The sequence below is a fragment of the Cebus imitator genome, unplaced genomic scaffold (genome assembly GCF_001604975.1).
Source record: "Cebus imitator isolate Cc_AM_T3 unplaced genomic scaffold, Cebus_imitator-1.0 Scaffold70, whole genome shotgun sequence".
NCBI lineage: Eukaryota > Metazoa > Chordata > Mammalia > Primates > Cebidae > Cebus > Cebus imitator.
The window spans coordinates 7,701,424-7,723,684 of NW_016107385.1; the positions used below are offsets into that span (position 1 = coordinate 7,701,424).

Genomic DNA, 22,261 nt, shown 5'->3' on the forward strand with positions numbered 1-22,261 from the left:
GAAATGCCAGATGTAGGTGATGGGGAGGAAGGCAGCAAATCACACTGTCACGTGTGTTCCTATGCAACAATTTTGCATGTTCTTCACATGTACCCCAAAACCTAAAATGCAATAAAACAAATAAATGGGAAAAAAATATATATATATATATATTCACTTCTCTGAACTTCCACTCCCACCATCCTAGTTGTATTAGTCAGGGTTCTCTAGAGAAGCGGGCCAATGGAGTGTGCATGTCTCTTCAGCAGTCACGATCCCTGGGTGTGTGTGTGGGGGGGGGGGTGTGTGTGTGTGTCTTCACCAGTCAGGATCCCTGAGTGTGTGTGTGTGTGTCTTCACCAGTCACGATCGTGTGTGTGTTTGTGTGTGTGTGTACACGGGCAGGATGGAGACCCCGGAAAGAGGCAAGGCTGCCGTTTAAGTCTGAAGGCAATCTGCTGCTTATTCCCTCTTGTTTGGATTAGATTAATCTTTCATTCTATGCAAGCTTTCACCTGATCTGCTTACTCAAAGTCTAGAGATTTAAATGTTAATCTTAACCAAAAACACCTTCACAGAAACATTGAGAATAGCGCCTGACCACATATCTAGGCACCATGGCCCAGCCAAGTTAACACATACAATTAACCATCACACTAGTCTAAGCTACTTCATCTCTGGTCAAAGCTGATGCAACAGACCCTAACTGGTCTCTCAGCTTCCATCCTTTCCTTCCATATCAAAGCCAGAACACCCCCTTCACGCATAAACCTCTCCCTAAACACCCAATGGTTTCCTATTGCACCCAGATTAAAGCCAAGGCCCATAAACAAGACTTGACTGGACCCTCATCTCATTCCAGAATCCAACTCCCCACTAACCAACCCTCAAACCTGCCTCAGAGTCTTAGAATACCCTGCCAGTTACACCTCTGCCCCCATCTCTTTCTAAGGCTAAATTCAATGTATGCCTTTGTAACTCATCATAACTTAAATATGTGTCCCTGGCCCTCACAGTATTCTCCACCACTGTTTGTTTCCTTGACAGTGCTGGGCACCGATGAATATTATATATATATTCATTTGATTTCTTATTTATTGCCTGCCTCTGCCCCTGTAACCTCCATTAGTGCAGGGGGCCATGTTTGTTTTAACTCATCCCATTCAGAGCCCAAGACCTGGCACACAGCAGATGCTCAATCAATATTAATTAAATAAACAAAAAATTCCAATGGAAGAAATATCTAAACACAAAGAATAAAATACTTATCTGAAAAATGTTACATAAACCTTTAGATAAGTACTTCTTATGCAAAACAAGAAACATAAATCTTAAGTGAGAAAATTCCAGATTTGATTACATTCAAGTCAGAAAACTTAAGTATGGGATGAGATACCATAAACAAAACTAAAAGACCAAGAAAATATATGCAACACATATAACAGAGATTCTACAAATTTAAAAAAAGAAGTCAAATAATATAATTCAAAAATAAGCAAGGAATTTAAATATCAGGTAGTTAATAAATACCAGGAAATCAACAGAGATTCCAATCTTATTGGAACCCTATTGGCAAAAATTAAGATGAACATATTAGCAAAAATTAAGAAAAACACTCCTAAAGTAAAAATATTTTTTAAACACTGTGATTTTAAAATGATTCTACTGGCCATTTATCCAATGGGCAGTATAATACAACCACAGTGCAGAGGGCAAGGCAGCTCTGGCAAGAGAAAGGAATGTACAAAAGCAAGAGGTTGCAGATTTTTTTCTTTCATCCACATCTGTGATGGATCCACACAGAGTAAGTGTAAAGCAGAGGATTACACATTTTCCAAAGCAAAGATTACCAACCCAGAAACAGTGATGTAATTACTGTCTCATCACCAGATATCAAAATATCTGAGACTAAAACTTTTCTGTGGCTCAAACTGCTTAGTAAACATAGACTTAGAAGAGCCTTCTCTAGAAATAAGTGCCAGACGCACTAGTTTCAGGGTTCACAATTTCACTGAAAAACTTCCCCAAACAAAAACATGCTTTGGGAGGAAACAGACACCGTTATTTTAAGTCGGGGGGAATTACCCCTAAGGAATTTCTTCTCTCTAGACTTTAAATTCATTTAGTATTAATCCTATTTATATAATGTAACCTCCACAATCCTAGAAATTGTACTTAAAAATCACAGTCATAACATTTTAACCACATCTGTACTTACTGTACTCATCTGTTGAGTAAACACTTATCAGAGTCCCTCCTTCTCCACCCCACCCCTAGTAATGATAAACTGACATCTTGCAGTTAAATAAAAGCCACATCCTGCCATCTGGGATACACTAGCAGAGGCCACGCTTTCTTGTCCGGAGCGCCATCACAGGCCGCCTGACACCAAACCTGCCACCTGAGGCTGTGCAGGCTCTGAGAATGGGGCCCAAACTGCCACCTGTGCAGATTACGCTTTTTGACATCTGATTCACATTTAAACAACCTGACGATCTCTGCAGAACCACTCCAAAACCTAAGAAACTATTTACTATGGACTAACACAGCCAAGGTGGGAAAGTTTCCCCTGATGAGGAGTTTGCAGTATTTGGACACAGAGGATGGCAGTGTTTGGAGAAAAGGTATCCCCACCCGTTTCATTAGTGCCATTATTCATAAGTGAAAATATCTCCACTGCCTCTAAAGCCTTTAGCTAAATTGCTGAAAGGCCTTCCACAGAGCAATTCCGTTTTATGGTAATTAAAAGGCCCAACTAGCTTCAGAACTGCCTCAGGGAACATATGCGGTGGAAAACTGCTTCAGCCCTAAACCAGCTGTGAGGGGAGGGGTGGGGACCGCCCAGGGCTGCCACCGGGAAGGGAAGCTCCACGCTCTCCTGGCAGTGCCGGTGTTAGTCTCTCCATGCCCACGTCCCTACTAGAAAATGAGAGAATGGCAAAATGGTGAGAAGCAGACATAAACACACAACAGGACAAGTACACAGGGTAGAGACTGAGCCACAAGAGACTTCCAGAAGCATGCTTTTGAAGGGGGGCGGGGATCCCCTTTTAGAGGGATGGTTATAAGGAATACCACAGAAAGACTTTGTTCTCTAGACTTTATCCCTAGCTTGCACGCATCCTTCCACCTGCACAGATGCCTAAAAACATTTCACTAACAGCTGTAGAAACAAAACATGTGTCAAGGAAAAGCATCAAATTAATGAGCATCTAGTTTACAGTTTTAGTCTAAATTCTCATCAATGGGAAGCGAATTACCCCACATTCATTAGGGTCATCACTGCACACAGTGAATAATGGGATATTTTAATTTTGCACAGCTGGCTCTGGGATCCAAGGGACCAACACTCAGTCCTTATTTTCACTTACATTAAAAGACAAGATCCTAAATGTACTGATCTTTTACAATTCCCTACTGACTGAATTTTGAGGCAGAAGAACAGGCACTGGTGGAAAGGAGGCTAGAAGGGCATGGGGGGCCATTCTGTTGAAGGCTTCATGTGCCATTCTCTGGACTTGGGGCCACCTTATCCAGTTACCATGGAGAATTATTCAAGCATTTCAATGGGGTGAAGTGATACCCCAAGCAGACATGCTTCCTGTGAAGGAGAGTTCCACATGACCTTCAAAGTGTATTTAACACTGAAGTGTCACATCTGACAGGCAGGAACACACTAAGGCCTGCAGTGAAGGGAACACTATTAGGGGCTATCCATCGGTCCATTCACAAATGTCCACTGCAAATGTGCACGCGAGAGATGGTGACTGGTGAAGAAGCAGACTCTGCCGCATCTGGGCACTCACTGGGGCAGTAGAGCCTGGTAGTAAGGAAAGAAAGCCTTAAGCATGATACAGGTTTCTCACTTAGATGAGATGGGGTAGGTAGTGAAGAGACCACAACCGAAGACCGGACAGATGGAGGAGATTCAGAGGGCCACAGCAGTACAGGACCAGATGCTGAGGACAGGAGCAGGGGCGCCTGAGGCTGCAGGGAGAAAGGCAGACACAGGCCGGGAAACGTGCTGCCAGAGTGGGAAGTAAACTGTGTTTTCATAGTCAGGGCCCCAGCTTTCAGGTGATAAAGGCATCTTACACTCAGCTGCATTTTTATCAGCGCTCCCTACCATGTATATGTCCATGAAGTTCAGAAACAATGACTAGATTTAAAAAAAAAAAAGAACAGGGCCGGGCGCGGTGGCTCACGCCTGTAATACCAGCACTTTGGGAAGCCAAGGCGGGTGGATCACGAGGTCAAGAGATCGAGACCATCCTGGTCAACATGGTGAAATCCCGTCTCTACTAAAAATACAAAAAATTAGCTGGGCATGGTGGCGCGTGCCTGTAATCCCAGCTACTCAGGAGGCTGAGGCAGGAGAATTACCTGAACCCAGGAGGCGGAGGTTGCAGTGAGCCCAGATCGCGCCATTGCACTCCAGCCTGGGTAACGAGCAAAAATCCATCTCCAAAAAAAAAAAAAAAAACCAAAAAACAAAGTTGTAAGACTTGTATCAACTTCTTAAGTCAAATTAAGACCGCCTCTCCCCCTCCGCCACAATGAAAAAACTAACAAGAGCTCAAGGCTCAAGCTAGCTAAACAATCCTAGAAAGGTCCTGTAACTCTAGGCCTGTTTTCACATTAGAAAAAGTGAACAGGAAGAACCAGAGTCTTCCTAACATTCTAGGAAAATGGCATCATAACTGGGGCAAATTATATACTCCTTTATTTAGGCAAAAAAGGAGGCTGATGTCCCTTTAAAAATCTCACATTAACTTAAAACATTTTTTCTACATTAAAAATTCCAATTCTTTATCAAAAGTGTGTTTTAAAAGTCAGAAACTTGATATAATTTTAAAATACTGGTCATTAACATAGTTGAGATTAACTCATATGGATTTTTTAAACCTATAAAGTGCTCAATGTAAGTCAGTTGCATGTATCACTGGTGGAGATATTTGGCTGATTTACATTATTTCAGGCCTATTTTGGTATGTATGGCTACATATTTGCTTGTAGCTTCTTCTCTTTTTCCTTTCCCATTGCCAGGTTTTAGGAAACTAATTCCCTTCTGTCTAATCTCTGCTATTCCTTCTGCACGCCCTTCTCTCCCTGACCCCTCTGCGTTTTTCTTTAAATTCTATGAAATTAGCAATCATGGCCATAATCAAGATTTCAGCAAAATAAATTCACTCTTGTCAAACCAGATAATGGGTTAAATTCAAGGAGGAGGTAGCTTCAACTGACTGAGGAAATACAGAAAATCAGCATTTCTTCCAGCCCATCCTCCCACCTGGGGGCATCTCACTACCCTCTGTTTTGGGCTGGGGATAGAAGGTCCTAAAATGTGTCTCCAACTCTGGGAAGACAGAGGCTCAGAGGACTCAGACCAGCCTTCCTTAATCCAGGACAAAGATGGATTAACCCCATATCAAAAGTCAATTTGTAAATCATCCCCCTCTATCTCCACAAAGCCTGATTGAAAGCAATGGCTTCTGCTAAGCAGCACAGAATTAGTGAAGGAAAAGAAACTTGTCGGAAGAGTCAGATACGCATTCACTTTGCCATACTGCCTGTCAGAGGATACAGCAATGCAGTTTTTTAAAATGAAGAATAATTTGCTAAGAAATTTTCTGTCTTATAATTTCCCCTCAGGTCTCCATTCTGTGACATGGTGAAAAAACAAGAAGAAAGATGTATTATAATACCCAATGTTCTTACAAATAAAAACAGTAATATTGGTTAACATTTGTTGAGCATTTACAACACGCCAGATGTCATTCTTAAAGATGTACATGTCTTAACTCATTTATTCTAACCGATGAGTTGAGTAATATAGTCCCCAAAGTGAAAGATGAGAAAACTGAGGATCAGAGTGGTTGTCACTTGGCCAAAGAAGAGTTAGAATTTCAGTCCAGGGAATTTGACTGCAGAGTCCCTACTGTTAACTGGATTCCATACTAAACAGAGCTTAAGAGTCTAAAATCAGTGGTCTGTGCTATTTAGCCCTCCAGGGAACATCCAGTTATGTCTGAAGACATCCTTTGGTAATCCTATGAGGGCACAGGGGGTACTACTGGTGTCCAGTGGGTAGAGGCCAGAGATGCTGCTAAACATTCTAAAAGGCACAGCACGAGCCCCACAACAAAGATTACCCAGCCCAAACTGCCAATAGTGCTGAGGATGAGAAAGCCTCAATCTTTAATTAGAAATACTATTTCTAAACTTCTTCATATTCTTTCCCTCCTTTACCCCAGTTTAACACAACATGGTTTACAAAATGATGAATGACAGCGAACGTACACTAGAAAGGTAACAATGTAACAAAAGACAAAATGCAAGACATTTCAGTAAATTAGTGCTAAAAGCTTTATTCCATTTTTCAAAAACAACAGTACCTTCTCATTAATCAAAATAAAAATACTGTCCTGGTGTGGTGGCTCACACCTGTAATCTCAGCACTTTGGGAGGCTGAGGCAGATGGATCACTTGAGGTCAGGCGTTCTAGACCAGCCTAGCCAACATGGTGAAATCTGGTCTCTACTGAAAATACAAAAATTAGCTGGGCGTGGTGGTGTGTGCCTGTAATCCCAACTACTCGGGAGGCTGAGTCAGGAGCATCACTTGAACCTGGGAAGCAGGCTGCAGTGAGCCAGGATCACACAACTGCACTCCAGCCTGGGTGACAGAGTGAGGCTCCATCTCAAAAATAAAAATAAAATCTTAAAAACAAAAACAAAGGTAGTTAGCTAGAGCAAAACTTCCTAAAAAACGATTTTGTATTACAGCTCAAGTAGAAAAGGTCTCAAAATTATAGTTTAGATTGCCAGATTTTGAGGATGCTAGAGGCACAGCAACTTCACTAGAGAATTTACACTGCCTCTGTCTAATCTCACAGGCTCAGAAGGTGGGCAAGAAACCGAAGGAGTCCTTCATGGGTATTACCAACACCCTTCAGGCAAATACCGTTCTAGTAGCTGGCTGCAGATAACCTGATCTGAACCTGCCACCCTTCTCCTTTATGAAGTGCCCACCAGGCAACCTCTCGACAGCCTGGATTCCTGCCGCCATCACTGTGTGGTCCACTGCTGCTGCCAGCCATCCACACTGCATTTTCCCACCTCAGGATTCCACTTGGGTGTTAGGTAAAGATTAACTTTCACAAATAAGAAGAAAATATTTCAACCAATTTAACTCTCTGTAACACTAACATCAGGTATTTAATGAGAAAAGCTTTCATCTGTCTCTGGCCAAAAGTTATCAAACTGCTTTGCACTTCATGAATCTATGTAAATTGACTGAAAAGCAACAGATTCTAAAAATCATAGCTGGGTGTTGCTTGTTCATTCTATCAGTTGTGTGACCTTTGTTCTCTGGGTACCTGCCTTATAAGAGTGGGCCCAGCTGTCAAAGACCTCACAATCTGCTAGGAACAGAGACTCACCAGGACCAAGTCCGGGAAAGTGCACACTAAAGCACACCACAGATTTCACAGAAGAGGTGGCCTCAGGGACTGTCACTCACCTTTCAGAATAAAGTTTAAAGGGTGTTAGTTTTTTAGTATGCAATTAAGGTATTAAATATTTAAGATTTGCTTGTACTTTAAATACTGAAATCCAGCTACGTGGACAAGAAGGATGAGCATCTATTCACCTAAAAAGACAAATGATTCTAAAGTCTTCTCAATTCACTAATTATGTTTATGTTGGTGGCTCAGTATGTAATGCAGATATATAGAGTGACTTTCAAAACATCATATGATTCCATCACATCTTTACAACTTCCTTGCAAGGTAACTAAAAGGTCAGTCACAAGTTTCCCTGCCCTGGCCAGGAGATGGGTGTTCTGTACACTCTGCCTAATCTTCACCAGCAACTCTGAAAGGCTATTACACTCAAAGGGTTTGTCCTGGTCACTCAAAGGGTTTGTCCTGTGAACTCAGGCAGAGAGCCAGGAAACTTGCTTTGGCCAGTGCAATGAAAGCATGTCACTTCCAGGCAGAAGCATGAAGAGCCGTGTTCTCTCCCTTACCTCGTCTTACATGATCTTTGACGTATACATCAAGATGGAACCTCCACTGGCATAGGTTCCTGAATTTTCACAATGAACACAGTCCCCGAGTCCCACCATGGACAAAAACTGAATAGTAGATATGTTTTGTTGCTGTCAACCCACTGAGATTTGAGAGTTGTTACTGTGCAATAACCTGGCCTCAACTGATATAAATCCCTGTTTTATTTATTTATTTTTTGAGACAGAGTTTCATTCTGTCTTCCAGGACGGAGCGCAGCGGCGCGATCTCGGCTCACTGCAACCTCCACTGCCTGGGATCAAGCTGCCTCCTGTCTCAGCCTCCCAAGTAGCTAGGACTATAGATGCAGGCCACCATGCCTGGCTAATTTTTGTATTTTTAGTAGAGATGGGGTTTCATCATATTGGTCGGGCTGGTCTCAAACTCCTGACCTCAGGTGATCTACCCACCTTAGCCTCCTAAAGTGCTGTGATTACAGGCCTGAGCCACCGCGCCTGGCCTAAATCCCTATTTTATAAAGTGAAAGGTGAGCCACAAAAAGGTGTTTTCTGTCCGAGAGCCCACAGATATTAAACAGGGGAACTAAACATTCAGATAGTCTACATTTGAAAGCTCACACTTTCACTCAGTTCTGCTTTTCATAATTTAAAAAATAATCAACTATTACATCTTAAAACTCTCAAAAACAAATGCTACACCTGAAATCAGAAACAAAAGAGACCAGAGACACACACAAGTTTATAAATAGCATCATTTTACATGACGTCATTTATAATAGAAAAATTTAGAAACAGAAGGGTGAAATAAATTTTAATGTTAATACACTGAATACATTGCCATAATAAAACACTTTGCAGTGGCTAAAAACACAAGTTTTCAATGGTCATTTAATGATACAGGTAAATGTCGTAAGAGATAGAAAAAGTGATAGAAAGCAATGCTCATAATATAATCCCAAGATTCCAGAACCAACCTGAACAAGATTTACCAAACATACCTGATACATAAACCGATCTATGTGTGTGCCTGGGTGTTTGGAGAACGCCAATCCATTAGTTACTGACCCATTAGAACCAGTGGCTGTCCCAAAGCAGGTCACACTATTTGGTCACTCATTTTACAAAGTGTGCTTGGCAATGGGGGTACAGAAATGAAAGACAGTACCTGCTTTCAAGGAGCCTGCCATCCCGGAAGACACGAGAAGCCAGCCAACTCCAATACAGCGTCATAACATTTGCGGGGATTTACAAGAGGCACTCTAGGAGTTCACAAAGACTTCTCACTGAGGCTGGAAGTGAGGGGAGACATCCAAAGAGGAAACAGTAGCTGGGCCAACTTTTGTAGAATACTGAGAGTGCAGGCTAAACCAGGCTGAAGCACATCCTAGGCAATGCTAATACCCCCTGCAAAGGTCCAGAGGTGAAAGAAAACATGGCCACCTGGGAGCACAGAGGAGAAGGGCAGGGCAGCCCTGCAGGGCCCACCTGGCAGCAGAATGAGCACAGGGGAATTAGTAATGAGCTGCCCATCTGAGAGCTCCCAAACCTAGCCTACCCTCCATTACCTTTAACTTCAGTAAAACAAAACCAAAGCTTCCTGAGGCCACTCATTCATGCTCACCCATGCTCCCCTGGAACATGGGTATGAGCAATAAAGAGCTTATAAATAGGTAACTGTGAATCAGTCAGCAACAGGAGGACTTCAAAGAGGATAAAGTACATTTGCAGAAGAGTTAAGACCAATCATACACTTTAATGTGAAAAGCAAATGGTGTAACAAAACAGGCCACACCATTCCAAGTCAGCCAATAGCACCTCCATGACCACCACCCCCCCGCCGCCCCGTCGTCCCCACTTCGCAGTCTGTGACTTCTTTTCAGCTATACAGAACTTATTCTGATACACACTCTACTACAGGCAGCCATAACTACCCCTGCAACCAAACCACTTAAAAGTCAAGCCTCTATCATTTTTGCTTTTGTAGAAAAGGTTCTTTCTACAGAGCACCTGATTTTAGACAGACAGCTTATCCTAACAGTGATGCTTATATAAGGTACAAATACCACCTTGTAAGTATTTCTACAAACCAACTTCCATTTTTACTGGCAAATATTGTATTCACTTATTTTAGGGCTGCAGTATTCTGGCTTGGAAATGAATAAACTTCCCAATTCACACTATAGGGATGGGGAAAATGAGGAGCAAAACCCAGCTTTGGTCTGATCCTTCAGAACATTTTCCAACTGCTATCTGCAGCAACAGACCAACATTCTTGGGTCTTGGATAGCACACCTGGCTTAGTGACTCAGGTCAAGATACTGAGCTTCTCTGAACTTTAAAATGAGCAGTCAGTTTGAATAAAGTTCCTTCCAATTTTAATGCTCCATGTTTGTTTATTAAGTTGCGGCGAAAGATTCTCTTTCTCTTGAAAAGATGCATTGCAAGTGCCTGAATCAGGGTCATAATTCAAATAAGTTTGAGTAGAAGCATAATTATAAATGCAGATACAACTATTCTTCCACATTACACATTAAAAGCAACTCTAATAAAATTACGCTTTAAGGACAACACAAATTAAATTATTTTTCCAACTAATACATGCATCAAGTCAAAATTATAATTACTGTATATCGGTAATGCAGATAATTATACAGATAATTAAGTCACTGAGTGCTAGAGTCAAGCTTTCCTGCTCTAATGCTCTGCATCCAAAAGAATTTTAAAAAACAAACAAAAGAGCTTGTTCCCTGTCTCTCAATTCTTTCATCTCTTCCCCATCCTTTCATTTCCCCCAACACAAGATTAAGAGCTGCTCAGTAATGTGAGGTATTTTGTATTTAATTTTCCATAAAATAGGATCTATAAGTTTTCTCTTGTGGTTATAACAAATTACCACAAAACTTAGCAGCTAAAAACAACACTAATTTATTATCTCACAGATCTGTTTGCCAGAAGTCCAGCAGGCTTGGCTGATTTCTCTGCCTGACTCTCACAAGGCCAAAATCAAGGGGCTGACAGGACAGGATCTCTTTATGAAGGTTCTAGGGAAGAGTCTGTTTTCAGGGACCTTCAGGTTCCTGGAAGGATTGAGTGCCATGTGATTACAGGGCTGAAGCCCTTATTTCCTTGCTGGCCAGCTGACAAGACTGTTCGCAGTTTCCAGAAGCCACCTGCACTCCTTGGCTCATAGTTCCCTCTCCATCTTCAAATCCAGAAGCAGCAGGTGGAGTTCCTCTCATGCTCAAAATCTCTCCTGCTCCTTTTTCCCTCACATCCCATGAGTCTTCTCCCTTCTCCTTTCACTATTAAGGACCCCTGTGATTACAAGGGGCCCACCCAGATAATCCAGGATAATCTCCCTATTTTAAGTCTCGCGACCTTAATTCCACCTCCAAAATCCCTTTTTCCATGTAAGGTAATATATTCACAGGTTCCAGTGATTAACATCTTAGGAGAATGGGGCAAAAATTATTCTGCCAACTATATAATAAATGCAGGAAAACAAGAGACAAATGTCCATTTTGCTAGAAAACAATGAATAATTCTGCCCAGATGACACAGCAAAGCAGCAGTTTATGTTAAATGGCAATACATACACACAAAATTAGTTGTTGGTGCTTGAAAAGATGAAACTACACATACTAGAAAAAAGATTACAGAAAACAAAAAGTTCGTGTTAAACTACATTAATTGCTGAAACTAATAAAAATGTGATACAATGAATCAACTCTTCTACTTTCTTGAAGTATTCACAGTGGACACTGCAAGTCATACCTCAAATTTTAATTTTAAACATACTATATCTTAAAACCTACTTTAAAGACTTACAGTCCCTCTCATGCTCCAAATCTCTCCTCCTCCTTCTTTTGTATAAAGAAATGATGATAAGTAATTATGCTGCTTCAGATCTTAAGTCAGTGCAAGTAAGACTGCCTGGTTCAAACACAGCAGCAAAAAGCTCAACATTTTACTTAGGTGATTTGAAAAAAAAATGTATTTAAATAAGAGAGTCTGATGTTTGCTTTGTGAGTGACAGAAGTAAAAAACTAAACCAAAATAAGAAGGAAAAAGAACAGCTCACAAATTACTATACTTACATTATTTGCAATGACAAAACTACCAAAAAAAAAAAAAACTATATAAAAACATAAAAGCATTGATTATTCAAATTTTACAGAAAAGTACCAGTCAAAATTCATAGAAATGTAATAGAGGGTTAGTAACAGCCAATTCTTGATCTAAAACTCACTCTATGTAAAACGTAAAATAAGATAATCACCTAATCACAGATATATTTATTAAAGTTATTCATCCCAGGAGTGATATTTAACAACCAGCCTTTTAATAAAAAAAATTAGGTGCATAATTTAAAAATATTCCATTTATTCTCTAAATAATATGAACTACACATACTATGAAACTGTATCCCAGGTGAAGTAAGTTATAATGGCAATCATTCATCAAATCATGCTAATAATTTTCAAGTCATCTGTTAATTGTTACAAATTACTGGTATGATCTTTTTATTTGATGTATCTGTCACAAGCTAAGCAATGTATGAGCTATGATTGATGTAAGAAATCTAATTCTTCTGATAATTTACCCCATTCCATCTAAGGACAATGGGTGAACCAAGTCTTAAATATATACAGATTTTCCCATAACATAAAACTGCTCATAGTAAATCTTCCATTACCTTGAACTAGTATCAGTTAAATTCTATCTTTTTCCAGCCCTAATAACACTGAGATTTTAGATTCACTATTTCTATTACCATCCAAGCTTTATGAAAATCCCTTATTTTCTGTTTAATTTCTGGCTTAATTATACAAAATTTTGTTTGCCTTCAATCTATGTTGCTTTGAAAACAACAATTAGCCAAGTTCTTAGAATCAATAAATTAAAAGGATGTTACTGAAATTTAATCGTACTCCTCAGATTTGTCATCAAATAAGTGTATTTTCTTTAATTTGCCAGACAATATAATAGTTATTCCTTTCGAATTAATATTGTTTCATTTCAAATTTGTTTGTTTCTCTAATATCTTCTTCTCCATCACAGTTTCCTGTATTTGGTTTATATGTTCAATCACTTAGTATTCATCAAACAAATCTGTCCATTTTAATAATTAAAATTTTTCTTTTTTCTAAAACCATGGAAAATGTTCACATTGGTTTGTATATCATGTAATAGAGCCAAATTGCTAAAAAAAAGAAAAAAAGCCCAAACGCTATTTTAACAATGTCCATTAACATGAATATTCTCATCTCTGGCTTCCCGTTAGAGGTCCAAACAGTTACCTCAATTCCAAGGTCTAAGATATGTTATTTACTTCTCTAGTCTTTATTTGATATAACAGAATTTCCAAAACAACAAGGTAAGTGGTTTACTTGGTTTATCTTATTGCATCAACCAGAGATAAGGAAATGTAAGTGAGACAACATCGAATGAAAACATCTGAAAAGTTTTCCAGAATTTCAGTTGAGGCTTTTTCTCCCTAGCACTATACTTGCAACATCTGTAAAAAATTCATAAGGTTTTTGAGTAAATATGTCTCATTGAAACCATTTTTCTTGAGTACTATAACTAATAAAGTTTAATATATTTCAGATGTTGTTCCTTCCAGCTCCATAAAATCAATAAAAACCATCACACTATCTTCGAAGTCTTGAATATTGCATTTTAAGTAAATTATTAAAACACTTCTATGTGAAATTGTTGGAGCTCTGTCAATAATGACTGAAATTTTACTGCCCTGATTTACAAGTTCTCCAAAATGTGTTTTTGCATCTCAGTAGATATATGTTTTGCAACAATCAGGACCATAAACCTAAACTTCCATGCTACATTCACATAAAAACAATTTTTGAAGTCCTAATAAATACTGTATGTCAGAAAATTATTTTAAACTATACAGTATATTATACTGATACTTCATAAATTTTTTTTTTCCTTTGCCTTGTCAAAACTCTCAGATAAAATGTTTTTGGATGTCGTTATTTCAATTTTTTGGAGACTGATTTATGTTTACATTTTTTGTTGAAATAAACTGTTTTTGATTCTAGACCTACAAATCGTTTGTTTCAGGTTTTTATTCCTGCATAGTATTAAAGATAGTCTTAGCTGCATTTTATCACTGTTATTTTTTCTTCTCTCAGAGATTCAAAATATTCATCTTTATGACATCAAAAGAGAAAACTTACCCAAAATTCTCTTGCCTCTTTATTTAAAATACAATACTCAACAAATTAATTTTTGAACTTACAAGTATCAAACACCACACATAACTAATTCAAGAGTTATAATGCAGTAACAATGAAATAAACCAAAGAGAGGTCTATTTAAAAGCAGGAGCAACAAGAAAGTCTAAGGCTGATGATAAGCCGATGGCTCTCCCGAAGCACCGAGGCCCCATCTCCATCATGAACGTGCCGGAGATCAACGCCACTCACTGCCAGGGGAGACAGGCTCGGCAGACAGACAGTAAGCACTTCCCAAGTGGATCCCACAACACGCTACACAACCAGCTGGGGCGAATGAGTGTACCTTAAAAATTAGATTGTTACTTTTACCACTTCTCATGCTTACTGTTTTATTATTCATCAACTGATAAGAAAGTGTTTCAATAATTTATCAATCAGTAGAGCCATAGCAACCCAAACGGGGTAAAGAGCAAGCAACCCTGGTTGCAGCAATGACATTAAATGGCCCTAATGTTTCTCTAAACTATCAAAGACCACTAATATTTTCCATTTGGGAAACGGGCCAGCTAGAGTAAAGTGATTTTCAGTTACTTTTAAAAGTAAAAATACCCAAAAAAGGACATTTCAATAAAGCATAATCTAAGAAGGGAAAACCATGATGAAGACTTTTCCGTAGTAATGTTGCTAAATTTAAAACATGAAGCTAGAAAATATTTCCTATCAGGCACCAGCATCTCCACCATCACCACCACCACCATCATACTATTTGCTGGTTAAGTAAGAGCAAAACAGTTGTCCCATATCATAAAAAAAGTAAATGAACACATACATTGACTTGAATTCTCAGTCATGTGCCATTCCCTCTGCTTTACATCCTTCAGTATTTCCCCTGATATAAAAACCCAAATTTTCTAGGTAGGCCCACAAGCCCCCTGGATCTCTGCTCTTTTGATCAACTCCTCTCTCCTCTCCAGCTCGCAGCTCTCACACTGCTTTTTTACAAGGTCCTTCCCTAAACCCAGTCTAAATTCTGTGCCCTTCCTCTTAGACCTTTCCACAATGTGCAGTTGCATGTGTAGCCTCTGATTCTTTCTCATTTGCCCACTCACTAGATGTTTAGCTCCATGCGGATGTGTTTGTTCAAGGCAGAATATTCAATACCTGGCATGATGCCTGACCATGGAAGGTGCTGAATAAATATTTGTTGAATAAATGGATGGGTGAATAAATTGCTAAAGGCCCTATGCCCATGCAATAGAATGGCCAAAAGTAAAATAGGACTTTTGATTTTTTTTAAAAAAAGCACATTACATAATCAGAGAAATACCTCTGAGTATTATTCTAAGAGCAAATATGTACATGAATAAAGATTATACAAATAGAGATTACACAACAGTAGCACATACTTGCCATCCTCATCTGACTTAGCCTGGATATAGACATGCCTGGAAAACTAAGAGGTCCTGTTTCCCCGCTGCCATGACCACCAGCAAAGGGATATCTCTGTTCTGCCCCAGAAGGTGGGCAGAGGGAATGATTGGGGTGGAGGGAAGAAACAACACAGCCAAAAGGCAAACAGCTCAAATCCTAGCGATGGATAACCACACTTACCCTTCTAGGTCCCACTTTCACAACTCCAATCAAAGATGAACCTTTCATTACCAATGCTGCAGCATCAAAAACATCAGGGTACACACACCACCGTCAATTCAGCCCAGTTTTTGCAAGGTACCACGACATTTACTGGCATTCTTAAGGGGCATGGAGTGAGCAATAAAGACAAAAAAAAAAAAAAGTGTGGCAGGGTCAGGAAGGGACCAGAGACACAGACACGGGAAGAGAGATACAAAAGAGCCCAGAGAAAGAGAATCTTGAGTGGAAATTAAGACATACCTGATACCTGGAGAGGCCACACGGGCCAAACACTGGGCAAACAGAGGCTAATGGGCTGGATGTCTTGATGACAAGAGAAAAGGAAGTATGCCGAGAAACAGAATGAACTAGACATAATTCTCATTGCCAAGTGACAACAGGCTGTAAAGGGCACTGTATTAGTGGGAAAAGTGGAAAAGAAACTGAAAGAGTTAAAGTACTATGAACCATGGGTGCTACAGGGGTCAGGGAAAGGCTCTGGGGTCGGCTCTGAGTCACTGAAATACGTTCCACAAACTGGAAGACATGGAAAAAATAATTAAAGAGTGCACTGGTTGAAAGTCTGATTCAGTTAAAGCCAGGAAGTGGGAGGGGTATCTGAAGAAAAGGTTAAATAGGTAAAGGGCTGAGTTCACAGCTAGCTGGGGCTTCAAGGTAGAAGGTGGCAACAGAGCAAACCTAGCAGCAGGAGTGGCTGGGCACAGCTGGCCAGGGTGAGTTTGAGAGGCAACATGGGCTGGTTGATCTGCTCACAATAAACATGTCTGGTCTTAGTTTGCCCAACTCCTTGGACATAGTTCAGTGACCCGGTGTAGGCCTATCAGCTTCTCTCTCTTGAAAATGTAAAAGCTTTAAAAGAGACAGAAGGTGGCTGGGGTACACTCACTATCTAACACTCCTGAAAAAATACCCATGTTCACTCTCGTTGATACTCCAGCTCTCCTCTCTCTCAAAACCTGGTTACTCAACTTTTCCTGGATTCTGACAGCTAGCCTATAATAATTTCTCTTACTTTTGTCTGTTTTATCTTAGCCAGAATAATTTATATGGTTATAATCAAAGTATCTTGTCTAATTCAACAGAGCTCCTGCCTGAAGCCAATTTACTCAGTTTCTAATGAATAAACTTAGGCCCTGAGAATATATTTTTCCCAGATTTTAAAATATAGAGGGTCAAGAACAAAACCCAATCTGCCCTACTCTTAGTACTGCGGATATTTTTAAACAAAGATTTAGATGACAATTATTAAAAGATAAAAATCTAAGTAACTTGAAGTAAAATCTAGGAATAAAGGTAAAACATAAAAGGCTAACATGGGAGGAGATAGCAGTGGGTAAAGACTGAGGAAGAGACACTTTTCTCTCAATAGTTTCAAATGTTCATATTCTATCACAGCACGAAGCCTGAGTAATCAAAGCAAGATTTCTGTAAATTTTTTAAAATGTCAGCTATTGTATTAAAATGAACCTAAGATTTTTTTTAAAAGAGAAGGGAAAAAAAAAAAAGAAATATCAACAAACAGACAAACTTATAAGGACCACATCTATAATACCAGAACATTTCTGGCACTTATCACATGCTTAAAAACATGTGTTTCGGTATCGTTCTTCACCAAACATTTTTGGAGTATAAAATGTTTCTCCTATTTTTTTGACCTCTTAAGATTCTGTTGCTATTTTACCTCCACCTGTCCTCAGAATCTTTGTAAAGCTGGATTGTTTTTGTTTATAAAATTTCCTTCCTGCCTAAAAATGTTTAGTTTATTTCTCTTTTTCTAACTTTCTCGTATCTACGAAAATTAACCTTTCTTATCTCCTTGGTGTTTGATATTTTCTTAACTACTCATCCCCTCATTAATACAAGATCATTTTAAGCAGCACCTCCTAACAAATTCTTTCCATGGCACTGCTTCAGAAATAGGAGCTTTTTAAAATAAAAACATTAACAAAGGTGATCTATGTTTACGTCGCATGTAAATATCCCATGTGCTTCCATGAAACCATTCCTTTTTCTTCCAAAAGTAGGTTTTTAGTTAAAATGGAAATCAACACTCTCCTTTATACTCCAGATGGTCCAATCTCATGATAAACAGGTACAGCCAATAGCCCCATATGAAAGACTTCATGTAAATATAATTTTATATAAAATAAGACTATATTATTCTATATTAAAGCACTTATTTAAAGAAACACTGTAATAAATCTACTATGTAACCTATACTAACTAGAATTAAAACTCAGATTTTTTCCTCAACTTATAGATCAGAAAACAAAATAACCAGTTTTTTTTAATTAGCATTTTATTCACTTCAAAATTACGAGAAAAAAATATGTATAGTTGGCTTCTTTTATCACTTGGCCCTGCATACTTTTCATCTTTCTAAGAGCCACACAAATTTAATTCCATGTACATATAGATTATGTAAAACCACCTACCATACTCAATTAACAGAAGGAAAATAAATCATGAGGTTTATACCGAGATTTAAAACAAAAACTCTTTAGGATAAAGAACATCATGTTTCAACTACATCTATTCCACATTAATATATGCTAGCTGCTTTGTATCCTAAGGCAGTGCTTCCTAACAGGGGAGACTTTACCTGCCCAGCCCTCCCCAGGAGACAGGCTGCAATGACATTTTTGGTGGTTAACAACTGTGGGGAACAAGAATGGGGGGGGTGCTACTGGCATTTAGCAGGTAAAGGCCAGGGAAGCTCTAAAAACCCTATAATGCACAGCATGGCCCCTCACAACAAGGCTCAAATGGTCTGAGAGACTGTCCAATGTGAAAACAAGACTAAAGGAAAAGGAGCGGCAGGCAAGGATTATCTGTGAGTCACTGTTCATCAGCACCCTCCCAACCCTGCCAGACCCACCTACCTTGGACGCCTGGGGCGTGGAAATCACATGGACCGTGCTGGGTTTGACGCCATTCGCCTTGGGCCGCTTGTAGAGGGCAAATCTACTTTTCCTCCGTCCTCTATCGCCATTGGGTAAAGCACCATTGTACCTAGAAACAGAAGAAAGAGTTCATCTATCTGCAGATTTTTCAAATTTTAAACATAAAAGTTAGAGGGACTAAGGGAAAGACAGGAATGGTCATAAAGGAATTGCCCACTAAACACTCCACAAAGGGAAAGGGCTGCAACACAGACTCTGGTTGTAATGAAATTCACATCACCTCCAGGAATTTAAGAGTGATGTACAAGTACTTATAGGTTTCCTATTTTATAAAGTCAGACTCTTCAAATCTTTTTGGAAAGAGGCAGAGTATAAATAAGCAAATGAGTATTCTGCAGAGGCCATATTAGGGCTGGCTCAATTCAACTAGCACCATTCTAATAGACCCCAGAGATACGCTTGAGAAATATTTTTAAACGAACTAGTTAGAAAATAGCATACTAATTAAACCGCATCTCTCATTTTCAAACCAAGTTAATGTTATCTGCAGGATCTTTATTTATAAGACAACCAATTTAGTTACTTGTTTTCTTAAAAGTTCTGAATCCTCCACATTCATTCCCATTTCTGCTTGAACCCTACACTGTCAGATTAGCAAAAAACAGCTTGCAGAAATTAAATGTATTTTTTGTTCGCAAAAATTAGTTTGTAAAACATATTCATGAGTTTTAGTCCACAAATTGTCAAATAACTTCAAAGTCATATAGAAAACATATAATATCCTTAAGCAGATTTCCTGCATTTAGCTAGTATCAATGCTTAAAAGAAATTGAGGATCACAGAATTTCAATTTTCAATTGTATTTTCTAACTCTGGATTAATCAGCACCTGTATGTTCTCAATGATGGCCCACGTTGCTACATTAACACAGCTATTCTCTGCTTCCACCTTGGCAGAAGCTCTTTTCAAGAAACTAAAAGGAGGAACATTTAAAATTTACACAGATTTGTAAGATAGCTGCAAGGCTCCCCCAAAACACCAAGGTTAGGAGACAGCAGGTCTGGTGGTTTGTTCCCATCCTGCAGACTCCTGGGCCTTCTCCACTTTTCCAACTACATCCAGAAGGGAGTGGCTGGATGGAGGAAGCAGGGACATAAAGCCCACTGGGGAACAGAAGTTGGAACGAAGGGGCTTTGTGTGTTTGTTTCACCAGTCAACTCATAGCTACAATCTGACAATTATCACTGTAAGTTATTCTCACTGTCATTTTAATGTTTCCATTTCCTGCACAAAGGAATGTCAACTGTATGAAAGTGTCTCTAGAATAAAAAGATAATTTATTTCAAGTCTTATTCCTCTCATTTTTCTCAGGCAAGATCAGAATCGTGTACATAATTTTCTTAAACGTATTTGTGATGACTACTATAAAGTATCCATGAGACAACAACCATTACAAACCCACCGTTTTAATAAATTTCCATGTCACTTAAATCAAGATGAACATTCTATATTAAAGGAAGCATCTGTGAACCAATTAAAGTCAGGACTGTAAACAACTTAGAGGAACATTTCCACTACTGTGGCCTACACATAATTAGTATAAGATCTGGCAAGGCTTGCTACGCCCTTCACTTCTACCCAGCTCTGTGTGTATGGCAGGCACACCTGACAGCAATAATGTGACTGAGAATGAACCTGTATGGTAGATTTACCTGAATGTGTGTTCAGAGTTCCAAGCTAAGGTATCTGAGAGTGGCCAACCCAGAGAGTTATTCCTTATCTATGAGGAACACTTGAGCACCCATCCAGTCCCGTGGAATGCAGGCTCTACAGGATATCAAGGCCCTTTGTTTTGGATTAAGTGAAGGCTGGCAAGTGGCAGTTGTTAGGGGGAGGGCGATAAGTGAAAATGCTATGTCAACTGCATGCCTTTTGTATGCAGTTGTGGTTCTCCTGCTCAACCCACCGCCACTGGACTCTCTCCCCTGTATATAAGCCACCAACAAAACCCCATGTCTCATCTGCTAGCTCTAGGTCTCTTCTTCAGCCTCTTGAATCTGCTGGCATCCCCACTGGAGTTGATAGGGGTCTGGCACAACTATGCACTGCATCTTTCTTAACTATAGGCTCCAGATCAACAGGTCTTAGTCTCATAAGAGGACAGCAGATGCTCGTTTGGCTATCTGATCACAGCTATACTCCCTTCTCTCGGGTCTATTCCTTAACTCGAAAGGCCAACCCCAGCACCATGTCTGAATGAAATGGCCATGCCAACATCTTCCCCACCACTCTGGGGCTGATTGGCCAGAGGCTGACATCTGGCCCAACCTTTCCAATGACATTCTAATTTTGGAAAATAAAAAATTGGAACAGAGAGACAGTCTGTCTCTCAGTTGCTGGCCAGAGCTGTAACTGCTGTGGGGATGTCACAGTGTTATAGGGCTGAAAAAGCAGTCAAAGTGAAAAAAAAAGCAGATGAACAGAGACAAGCAACAAAAAGCAATGGAAAGAGGATCCTTAAAGGTTTCTATTGGCCCAGATGTACTCCAGCTCTTCCTGACAAAATTCCTTTCGCTTTGGCTAACTTAATTTGATTTCTGCTACTAACAACCCAGAAGCTGTATGTAAAACGAAGGGAGGAAAAGAAAACAGAAGTGTCAACCTTAACACATGCAGAAACATTTTAATTTAAATTGCCTAAGCATAGAGGCACAGATATTGCAGGTTAAGCAAATAATAAGCCAGTCTACTTACAGACTGCCTACTTAATACATCTAGATGAAAAATCCTATTGGAAATAATTAAAGTAGCAGTGGAAAAACTAGTGTCACCATGAGACAAGTTTCTAATTAGGTTAAGCTACATGGTCATTCATTCAATATTTATAATGCAAAGTATTAGAGCTACAATGATGAATATCAGCTTCCCTGCCTTCACAGGGTTCTCTTCTCAGAAGGAGAGAAAGGCACAGTAACAAATACGATAAATATACATGTAACAAGACGCACTTATAGCACTGAGTGCATGAGAGGACACATTAGAGAAGGCTTCACGGTGGAAGCACTGTTTGAACTGTGGAAATCTTGGCAGTCACAACGGCTCACACCTGTAATCCCAGCACTTTAGAAGGCCAAGGTGAGTGCATCGCTTGAGCCCAGGAGTTCAAAATCAGCCTGGGCAACATGTTGAAACCACCCCCCACAGAAAATACAAAAATTAGTCTGGCATGATGCCATACATCTGTAGTCATGGCTACTCGGGCAGCTGAGGTGGGAAGATCACTTGAGCCAGGCAAGTGGAGACTGCAGTTAGCCAAGATCATACACCACTGCACTCCGGCCTGGGTGAGAGAGCAAGACTGACAAAAAAGAAAAAGAAAGAGAGAAAGAAATCTAGGAAGTTTAAATGGAAAGTGAAGGGCTGATACAATGTGCAAGGCAAGGAGGACTACAGGCAGTTCAGCACTGTGGAGAGAATGAAGTTCAAATGGAGACA

At 39.6% G+C, this 22,261-nt stretch overlaps 1 protein-coding gene across 1 annotated transcript in view; it reads right to left on the reverse strand.

The window, feature by feature from the left end:
* PELI2 (pellino E3 ubiquitin protein ligase family member 2) overlaps nt 1–21,680 on the reverse strand; it is a 121,772-nt gene extending 100,092 nt beyond the window's left edge. The window contains exon 1 of the mRNA XM_017531072.2: nt 18,746–21,680. The gene's annotated coding sequence lies outside the window, so the exon portion shown is untranslated. The remainder of the gene's footprint in view (nt 1–18,745) is intronic.
* Between the last annotated feature and the right edge of the window lie 581 nt (nt 21,681–22,261).